The sequence below is a fragment of the Chrysochloris asiatica genome, unplaced genomic scaffold (assembly GCF_000296735.1).
Source record: "Chrysochloris asiatica unplaced genomic scaffold, ChrAsi1.0 scaffold00103, whole genome shotgun sequence".
NCBI classification, from domain to species: Eukaryota; Metazoa; Chordata; class Mammalia; order Afrosoricida; family Chrysochloridae; genus Chrysochloris; species Chrysochloris asiatica.
Window position 1 is genome coordinate 5671777 of NW_006408621.1, and position 11583 is coordinate 5683359.

Consider the following 11583-nt stretch of genomic DNA (forward strand, 5'->3'; position numbering starts at 1 on the left):
AACTCATTCTGCTATTACAGCCTTCAAGAAAACGAGTTTTCACAACATTCTTGATTACCTAACTTGTACTAAATCTTGGAGGATTTTACAGGATGAAGATAGCAGGCCTCACCTTTTGGTCTTTTCCATTGCCCTGATCAGATCCTGTTCCTTGCAACTTCCTTAGATATAACATTGATCTTGGCAGTATTTAGTGTACTTAGTAGACCTTTTCAATAAATAGCTTTCCTTCTTGGAACTATGGTTGACACTGAGTTATTCTGTGATTAGATTTTTCTGGGAAATAGACTCTGAGATTTGCATGCAGGAAATTTATTGGGGAGTTTGTTGATCAGGATCAATTCCTGTGAACAATTGGGGGAGCAGAAGAAGGTGAATTGTGACACAAGTTGCACAATAGTCTTACTGGTTCTACAGATTGCTCCAGAGCTAGGATGGACTGTCTTGAATGCAGTCAAGAAGGAACAGCCTTTATATCCACATTATGCTTATTGTTAATTGCTCTCAAGTTGGTTCCAACTCATAGTGACCGTGTGTAGGGTGTCTGAGAAGCAACTGGTGGGGTTGAACTGCTGACCTTGTGATAGCCTACAGTAACACCAGGTGTCTATGTATCTGCATATGCACCAATTCTTAAATACTAACTAATCCAGGAAAAGGAGCTCTGGTAGCGTAGTGGTTACAAATTGGGCTGCAAAACGCAAGTTCAGCAGTTCGAAACTATCAGCTGTTCCGCGGGAGATAGATGAGGCTTTCTGCTCCTGTAAAGATTTACAGCCTCGGAAACTCTGTACAGAGTCACTATGAGTCGGAACCAACTCCACGGCACATAACAACAACAACAATCCAGGAAAGAGAACAAAAGTTGGTCCAGGTAGCTTCTTTCTACAGTATTCAATTTGTGAACAATTATCAGCAGTCAATATGAGTTTGGTCTGAAAAGCAGATCTGGATGACAGATCACAGCATCCCCCACAACTTTTTTTAACATAAAATATTGTTAAATAACATTGTAATTTTTAGAGGGAACATTACAAATTTTAAAGGCGTTACTTCTAATAAGATGAAGGGAAAGAAATGGTTGAATAGTTACAAAAATATGTATGTGGTTACAAAGGAGTGTGTGTGTGTGTGGGGGGGTGATGAGGAAGCAGCTTGATAAGTAATAGAAAAAAGTTTGAATTTTATGAGTTTTATACAATTGAGTCTTCGTGTGGTGCTGTGGGTTACTGCGCTGGATGGACTGCAAGGTGGGTTTGAACTGCAAGGTCAGTGGTTTGACTTCACCAGCTGCTCATTGGAACCCCTATTCAGGGTGGCTATGAGTCAGAACCAGCTCTGCTCTGTGGTATTTAGCAACAACAGAATACAATTGACAGAGGAGTCCTGGTGTGGCCTTGTAGAATAAGCACTGGACTGTAAGGTCAGAGGTTTAAACTCACTAGCCACTCCTCAGAAACCGTATACAGCGTTGCTATGAGTCAAAATTGAAATCCACTAGATGACACTTAACAACAACAACATAAAATTAACAGCAGGGGAAGCAGCAGGGATATGACAGTAACCAACTTGGGCAGTTTCTTTCATTGTTTTTTAAACTTTTTGTAATTTGAGTGAAGGTTGACAGATAAAATTGGTTTTCCATTTTAAAATCAAATATATTTTGTTTTGTGACTTGATTACAATCCCTACAACTTAACAGCATTCTTCTTCCTTCCTTCCAATGTTTATAATTTCCATTTACGCTTCTTGCTTATCCCTTCCTGACTTCTGACCTTTATCCCTGAGCAAATGCTACCATTTTGATGGTATATGGTCGACTGTGGTAAGAACGATGCACCTTTCTGGTGTTACTGTTTGTTTTAGAGGTTGGTCTGTCATTTAGCTGATCGCTGAGCCATGGGTGAGTTCAGTTCAGTTCAGTTCTGCATGGTGTTTGAGGGTCAAAGTCTCAGGGTTTCCACCAACCTCTATCAGACGAAGGCGAGTCCTTTTTATTATTTTGAATTTTGTTCCATATTTTTCTCATAGTCTATCCTGGAACTTCTTTGTGATTCCTTTCAGAGCATTCAGCAGTGGTAATCTGACACTATCTAGTTCTTCAGGTCTCAGAGCATGGTGACTGGGGTTCACATAGTCCAGTAGTCTCATTGTTTCCTTTTGTCTTTGATATATTTTATTCTGTTTTATCCTAGATGGGGATCTTAAAGGTTTGTGAACAGTCATCTAAGAGGCAATTATTGTGTCTCCCATCTAGGGCAAAACAGAATAAAATACATCAAAGACAAAAGGAAACAATTAGACTACTCACCAAGCAGGCTGTAGAACATTGTCTTTGTGGACCATATTATGCTAATTGACCATGGTGTCCCCTGAAACTATGGTCCTGAGTCCCCAGGCCCAGTGACTCATTTCCCCTAGGTGTTTGTTTATGGCTAAGAATTTTCATAACTTTTGGGTTACATTTCTAACACTGAAGACTGACCATACTATTGTCTAAATACAGGTCTGACTCCACAGTACTTAGCAATTTGTTCAGTCTGTTTTACAGCAATTTTGTAGGGCTATTTCAAACCACAATCTTGGTGGTTCAAGCCCACCAGCTATTCCTTGGAACCCCTATAGAGGGTCTCTAGGAGTCAAAATCAACTGGACAACATTTAACAACAACATCTCAAAAATGCACTTAATGAATTACTAACAAGCCCGTAACCCATCAGTAGGTCATACATAATCACTGGAATATATATATATACACACATACACACACACAGGTACATACATGGACTCCTGATGTGGTGATGTAGGATCAGCACTGGACTGCGAACCACAAGGTTACCTGCTCAAACTCACCAGCTGCTCCTTAGAAACCTTCTATAGGGTCACTATGAGTCAGAACTGACTTGACAGCATTTAACAACAATATATATATATATATATATACACACACACATATAAACACACACACATATATATCTATAACTTGTGTTCCGTTGAGTTGGTTCCAACCCATAATGACCCTGTATAGGGTTTCCAAGGAACAACTGGTGAGCTTGAACCGCTTACCTTGTGGTTTAAGCCAACTTTACAGTCCAGCGCATTAACCCACAGTGCCACATCAGGACACTCTCACTCTCACTCTCTCTGTATCTCTATATCTCTATCTATATATCCCAGTATATAGATATATTCTCTGCTTTTAGCCAAGATCCGTTGGACATAATGATATCCCTTGCCCATGATCTCTTCTGAATCTGGCTTGAACCTCTGGAAGTTCGCTGTCAATGTATACTTGCAGCTGTTTCTCTATTACCTTTAGTAAAACTTTACTCGCATGGGATATCAAAGATCTTGTCCGATGATTTCCGCATTCCATTGGGTCACCTCTCTTTGAAATGGGCACAATTATACGGATCTCTTCTAATCAGTTGGCCACATAGTTGTCTTTCAAATTTCTTGGCATAGATGAGTGTGCTGCCTCACTTTCTTGAAAGATTTCAAGTTTTATTCCATCAATTTATGGTGTCTTGTTCTTTGCCAATTCCTTCAATGCACCTTGGACTTCCTCCTTCAGTATCATTGCCTCTTGATCATATGCTACCTCTTGAAATGGTTGAACATTAACCATGTCCAATGGATCTTGGCTGAAAGCAGAGAACATCAGAAAGATATTTACCTGTGCTTTATTGACTATGCAACAGCTTTTAATTGTGTGGATCATGACAAGCTATGGACAACATTGCAAAGTATGAGTATTCTGGAATACTTAATTGTGCTCATGAGGAATCTGTACCTGGACCAAGAGGCAGTTGTTTGAACAGAACATGGGAACACTGGTTTAAAATTAAGAAAGGTGTGTGACAAGGTTGTATTCTTTCACCATACGTATTCAACCTGTATGCTGAGCAAATAATCCAAGAAGCTGGGTTCTATGAAGAAAAGTGTGGCACAGGATTGGAGGAAGACTAATTAACAATCTGCAATATGCAGATGATACAACCTTGCTTGCTGAAAGTGAAGAGGACTTAAAATATTTACTGATAAAGATGAAAGAGCACAGGCTTCAGTATGCATTACATCTCAATATCAAGAAAACAAGAATCCTCACCACTGAAACCACTAAACAGCGTTCTTATGTCAAGGACTTCATTCTTGGATCAACTATCAACACTCATTGAAGCAGCAGTCAAGAAATCAAATGACGTATTGCATTAGGCAAATCTGATGCACAAGACGTTTTTAAAGTGTTGAAGAGCCAAGATGTCAGCTTGAGGACTAAGGTGTGCCTGACCCAAGCCATGGTATTTTCAATAACCTCATATGCATGAGAAAGCTGGACAGTGACTAAGGAAGACCATAGAAGAATTGATGCTTTTGATATATGGTGTTGGAGGAGAATATTGAGAAAGTGCCATGGGCTGCCAAAAGAACCAATAGATCCATTTTGGAAGAAGTGCAGCCAGAGTGTTCCTTGGAGTCCAAGTTGGACAAACTTTGTCTCTCATACTTTGGACATATTGTCAGGCGGGAGCAGTCGCTGGAGAAGGATATCATGTTTGGTAAGGTGGAAGGTCAGAGAAAAAGAAGAAGCCCCCCAACGATATGTATTGGCCAAGTAGCAGTATCGATGGACTCAAGCGTGGCAACAGTAGTGAGGTTGGCCCAGGGACCTGCAGTGTTTCATATATATATATATATGAAAAAAATGGGTATTTTAATTGGATTTTCTTAAAAGGTGGTTGGGCATTTTTGTTTGTTGTTGTTGCTAAGTACCATCAAGTCGGTTCTGGCTCATAGAGACCCTGTATAGGGTTTCCAAAGACTTCCTGGTGGGTTTGAACCCCTGACCTTGTGGTTAGTAGTCTGGTGCTCATCCTGCAGTGCCATATCAGGACTCTGATATTTTTAGTACACTTCATTTTTTGGAGCAGTTTCAGGTATATAGAAGAATTGAAAAGTCTGTCCGTAAAGCATAGAGAGTTCTCATATAATTCATTTTTTCCATGCACCCAGTTTCCCTTATTATTGACCTCCTGCATACTGTGGTTCATTTGTTATAATCTGTGAATTAATCAATTTTGATACATTGTTATTTACTAAAGTCTGTAGTTCATATATTAGGGTTCACTCTTTGTAAATCTTTTACAGATCTATGAGTTTTGACAAATGCATAATTTTGTGTATTCATCTTACAGTGGAATAGTTTGTCCTAAAAAATGCTCTGTGTGCTAAATATTCACCTCTTCACTTTCCCCCTAATCTCTTGACAACCACTGATCTTTTTATTGTTTTATAGTTCTGATTCTTTAGAATGTCATATATTGAAGTCATGCAATACATAGTTTTTACATTGTAGCTTCTTACATTTACCACTACACATTTGTTCCTGTTGAGTCAGTTCTGACAAATAGTGACCCTGTATAGGGTTTATGAGGAGCTGCTGGTGAGTTTAAACCGACAACCTTGAGGTCAAACTGGCCTAGCAGTCAAGTGCTTTTAAGCCTTAATAATTGATTAAAGACTGGGCATGTATTGTTGTTAGGGGCTGTTGAGTCATTTCTGACTCATCTAAGTCTTCTTAGTCATTCACAAAACTTATGGTCATTCTGTTTCATTTGCCATTTATCAGTCACCATAAGATACCATTCATTGTCCTTTCCAGTTAGACTGCCTGTATAAATCACCTGAAGACAATATAAATAACACCTGAGTAACTTTTTTAAAAAGCCCACTAATTTTTTACTTTAGTTTCCAAGGTTACAAATCTTTACTTTCACTGTGCAGAATAAGCTGGTGAGGCACTGTAGGAAAAACACTAGACTGCTAACCACAGGGTCAGTGGTTCAAACCCATCAGATGATCCTTGGAAATCCTTACAGAGTCGCTATGAGTCAGAACCGACTTGATGGCACTTCACAATCCAACAAGGGAATAGTTTCTACATCATTAGCAGTTCCAGAAGCTGAATGATCGTGGCACCTGACAGAAAAAAAAAAAAAAAAAAAAATCTGTCTTCAATTAAAATGTCTTGGCTGCTGCCCCTATCCCTAAATCACCTTTAGTATTACTGTAAAATCTCATTACAATTTTCAATGAAAATGTGTGGCAACTCAAAGATGCTTTCAAAAAACTCCAGAATAATTTCCATTTCATTGCACTTAGAGTGATCTCTGTCTTAGCACACATCTTATATTAATAATGCTTTGCTAACAGTGGAATTACAAAGTCTTTCTGAAGGAGAAATGTTACTAACAATTTTTCTTTTTCCTTTAAAATTTATGGTTACTTTTTTTATTTTTTACATTTTATTGTAATTTAGGTGTACGTTTATAGAGCAAACAGGTTTTCCATTCAACAATTCATGCATATTTTGTTTTTGACAAAAATTGCAATCCCCACAATGTAAGAGCACTCTTCCACAGCCTGTATTTGACATTTCCATTCTTCCTTCTTTCCTAAGCCTTCCTCCTTCTGAGATTTGTTCTTGGACGTATGCTGCCCTGTTGATCTCCTGCAGTCTAAAGAGAGTGTATGTCCCCAAGGTTATAGAGGGTTAGAAGTTGGGCTGCTAGCCTCAAGGTCAAGTCAGCAGTTCAAATCTACCAGCTGCTCTCTGGAGAAAGATGAGGATTTCTGCTCCTGGAAAGACTGATAGCCTCAGAAACCCTATAAAAGGTCACTCACTGTGAGTTAGAACCAACTCTACAGCCCATAACCATCACTACCACCATCATCACTGAGGTTACTGGTCCCCTCTCTATTGTTTAGCTAAAAGTTGAACCACAGGAATGACTGTAGTTCTAGGCCTGAAGAGTGTCTAAGGGCCATGTCTTGAGAATTTCACCCATCTCTGTCATACCACTAAACCTGGTTTATTTTTTTTAATTTGAAATTTTTCCCCACATTTTTCTCTCTCTCAATTCAGGACCTCCTATTGTGACCCTTTTCACAGTGGTCAGACGTGATCATTGGGAACCACCTATTTATTTCTCTGGTCTCAGAGTCCTGTAGGCTGGGGTTCACGAGGTCCTTTAGTCAACTGCATTAATTGTTTCCATGTGTTTTTAATTTTTTTTCCACTCTTCTTTGCTCTGGATAGAAAGAGGACAACAGTTGTGCCTTTAAGACCCAGTCTCTACTCACCAAGTAGGATGCAGAACATTGTTTCTGTGGAGTCTGTTATTCCAGTTGACCTCTGAGACTGTTGTTCTGAGCCCCCAGGATCAGCAACTCACTGCCGCATGGTGCTTGCTTATGGCTAGGAAGTTTCATGTTTTCACCCTCGGTATGCTCCAATAGAGTCAAGAGTATATTTGCAATATATAAAAACTTGCATGTAGAAATATCCTCTGTCAAACCTTTATATATTAGTGAGTGTAGGCCCGTTTACCTTCCCATACTTGTTCTGCTTAGTGTTTATCCATATATTTACTCAGGTTATTGTTAAGTGCTGCTGAGTTAGTTCTGACTCACAGTGACCCTGTATAGAGTTTCCGAGGAGAGGCTGTTGAATTTAAACAGGTGATCTTGTGGTTCGCTGTCCAGTGAGTACAGCGCAGCATCCAGGAGTCCCTATTCACTCACAGCTGATTGTTATTACTGTGATGGCAGAATTGTGTACGTAATAATATTCACCTTTGGAGCCTTTAATGCTTGTGCTCCTCTCAAGGCCTTCCTTTGCCTCAATCACTTTGTGCTGACCTCCCCCTTAGTGTAGATTGTCTTTCTTTTCACTCAAGTTAATCTGTGTTTATCCTCATTTACCCTTCTTTACCTTTCACCCCAGTAACCTTCAAAGAATGTTTCTCGCTGTGTAGAAAGACTTTTTTCTTGACTTCTTAGAGTATTTGTTCTTTTTGTGACTGACTAATTACTTTTAATGGAGCTCTGGTAGTGTAGTGGTTACAAGTTAGGCTGACAACCTCAAGGTCAGCAGTTCGAAACTACCAGTGGTTCTGCAGAAGAAAGATAAGGCATTCTGCTCCTGTAAAGATTTATAACCTCAGAAACCCTATGCAGGGTCACTATGAGTCAGAACCGACTACTTAACAACAACAACAACAACAGTTACGTTTAGCATAATGTCCTCCAGGCTCTTCCTTGTTAAGAGGTGTTCAGCAGATTCATTGTTATTCGTTAACTTGGCATGGTATTCCATTGTGTGTATATACCATTGCTTGTTTATTCATTTATCCATTGATAGGCACTTAGGCTATTTACATCTTTTTCCTATTGTAAATAATGTTGCAATGAACAGAAATATTTGTATTCCTCTGTCTCAGCTCTTATTTCTCTAGGATACAGGAAGGCGAACCAAAAAATATTGCTACCATCGTTTCAGTTAATATATGCACAGGTTTTCAAAACAAAACATGATTAAATCTGTCTCCGAGATCAGTGGATGGCTACAGACAAGTTCTTTTTAGTAATATACTTGTTTCAGTCTCATTAAAGGGCCTTCAAATAAAGGTACAATCAAAAAAGCGGCTTCCAAGATAAATTCAAGACTGAGAGGTCAGCTCAGAAAGTGATGGTGACTCTTTCTTTGGGATCCCAAAGGATTAATCTTGACAGATATTTCTGAATGACGCAGGACAATTATGGGAACTTAGTGGTGCTGTGGGTTAATGCAGTGGACTGCAAAGCCATTTGAACTGCAAGGTTGGCAGTTTAAGCTCATCAGCTGCTTATCAGAAATCCTATTACAGGGTCACTATGGGTCGGAATTGACTTGATGGCACTAAACAACGACAACATCAGAAGTTTTAAGAAAATTGCATTGCTGAGAAAAAGTCCAGGAAAGTTGCTTTGAGAATTGTTTTTCTCTCAAGAAAAAAATGCCTCCTCATTCTTGAGAGTAAAATATGTCCTGTGAGAATTTTGTTTGGAAATCTTACCCCACCCACAGGATATCCCTGATTTTGCCCTTTCAGAGTTCTTTTTGTTCCCTAAACTCAAAGAACATTTAAATGAAACAAGATTCGAATCCCACAAGGATACTCAAACTACCATTCTGATGTGGTATAAATCTGAATACATGGAATCCTTTGGTAGAAGGGTTAGAGAAATGGAAACACACTCTTCAGAAAAGTATTAGATCTAGATGGAGGATTTATTGAAAAATGGTAGCTACACATATTGGTATTTTTGTTTCATAAAAATGTCTATGATTGTGTGGCAATACTATCTGAATGGCACTTGTGTAGATCGTAGGATGCGTGGATCACAGAGTATTCCTATTTCCATTGTTTTATGGAAGTACCATGACATTCGCCACAGCGATGGAGCAATTTTACAGCTCCTTCAGTAGTACAGGAGGGTTCCAATCTCCTCACACCCTAGCTAACACTTGTTCTTTCTTTTTTTTTCAATTTTCTACTAATGCTGGGTTGAGATGATGTTTTATTGTTGTTAACACTGCTCATTTCTGAATTTCTGATTATCTTAACTATAAACTAGATGATATCTGAGGGGGGATATGGTAATCGCACTGGTTGGGTGGAATTCAAATTTTTACCTTCCCTAATTAGTTACCTTTTTTCAGAGACCTCAAATAGCCCCATTCATTAATTAGTCTAGGTTTGATATTTCTACAGGTATGAGAAATGGGTGACGTGTGCTTATTTCATCTTACCCAGTACTGGAACTGATATTGGCTCTTACAACTTTCATACAGAAAGATACATGCTATTTCTGTTCATTTCATTGGCCAAAGGAAGCCAAATGGCCACACCTTTCTCCAAGAAGGAAGAGAAATGTAACACTACTATGCTCCCTGAAGAAGAATCAATAGAATTTGGTAAACAGTTCCATCACCTACTACTCTAGGATGAGGCTGTACTTTGAACCAAACCCAAGTGCTAATTGATTTTACCTAAACTAGAGGAACTAAGGTTCTATAGAAGGCATAGGTTTAGGTTCTTATGCCATCAAATCTGTTGTTCTTTGGGGAAATTATCTCTATAAATATCTGCTTAAAATAATCAGTAACGATATGCTTCATTAATTAAATCTTGGACCCATAACTACATCCAAGTTGAAGTAAAAACAAAACCCAAAGGTAGTATACATAAGGAACAAACCTATATAATTGAATATTATTTGTTGTGGCTTTTAGCTATCCTCTAGATGACCCCAACTCATGGCAATCCAATGCACAATATCATAAAATGCTACTTGGTTCTGTGCCATTCTGTTGATATAAGGAGTGGGCTATTGTGATCCATAGGTTTTCAGTGGCTGGATTTTTTCAGACCTAAATCTCTAGGTCTTTCTTCCAAGTCCATCTAAGTCTGAAGCTCCATTGAAGCAACACACAAATCTCCACTGACAGGTGGTGGTGGCTCTATACGAGGCTTCCTGCTCAGGAATTGAACTCAGATCTCCTACATGGAAGGTGGGAATTCTACCACTGAGCCATCAATATCACAATGAACTACAATGTAACTGATATAAGAAAGCAGACTATAGCAGAAAGAGTATTAAATTCAAAGTCAGATAGATTTGTTAGTGTTTTAAGATATATATATAACGCTTAGTATATGAGTTACTACTTAAAACTATAGGAGACTTTGGTAGTGTAGGTAGCATAGGTAGCATAGTGGATTATGAGCTGGGCTGCTAACGGCAAGGTCAGTAGTTTGAATCTACCAGTCACTCCTCAGGAGAAAGATGTGGTTTTCTGCTCCTGTAAAGATTTACAGCCTCAGAAACCCTATACAGGGTCTCTATGAGTTGGAACCGACATGGTGGCACAAAACCACCGCCACACTTAAAACTACTAGACCCCTTTATCTTCTCTTAACTCTCTTCTCTTAACTTTGAGACAAAAGTCTATGTATTATAGACTTTTATAGGAATAATAGATGTTAATGTTTTGATGAAATAATCCTTTGAGTAAGCACTGGACTGCTAACCACAAGGTTAGCCACTCCTCAGAAACCCAATGCAGGGTCTCTATGAGTCGGAACTGACTTGATAGCATTTAACAACAGCAACAATAACGTCCTTTGATCCAGTGGGTCAGTTTACATTTTGACATTTTCCTAATACTTAGGAATGCTGTGACTATAACTACAGTGCATGCACTGTGCATAGTTTTCCCTCTACATTCCTTGTGTTAGGGCATTGAAATGTGAAACCATCAGAATAATCAGTATCAAGTTCTTGGTATCAAAGTCTCCTAGTCCATCTCCAGAAGGGAACATGAATAAATAAACCCAAGCAAAGGGGAATAGAACGGGAAAAAGAAAGAGAAAATGCAAGGAAGGTAAATGGTGATTGACACATATGAATCTTTAAGTTATTTTTCTTCTGTTCTCATTTTAAAAAATTGAATTTAATATGTTCTTGAGCACTGACATTTAGCTATGAGAGCTATGAATAAAATCATCAATCAAAATGGTCTGACTAAGAGGTAAGGGACGCAGAGACAAATATGATATCTATTCTCAAAAAATGTGTGACCAAGTGAAGGATATTAACTCAGAAAGATAAAGACTTAATATACTATGATAAATGCTGAGATAAATGCATGAAGAGAACACTTGTTGTTGTTGTTGTCAGGTGCCATCGAGTCGGAAC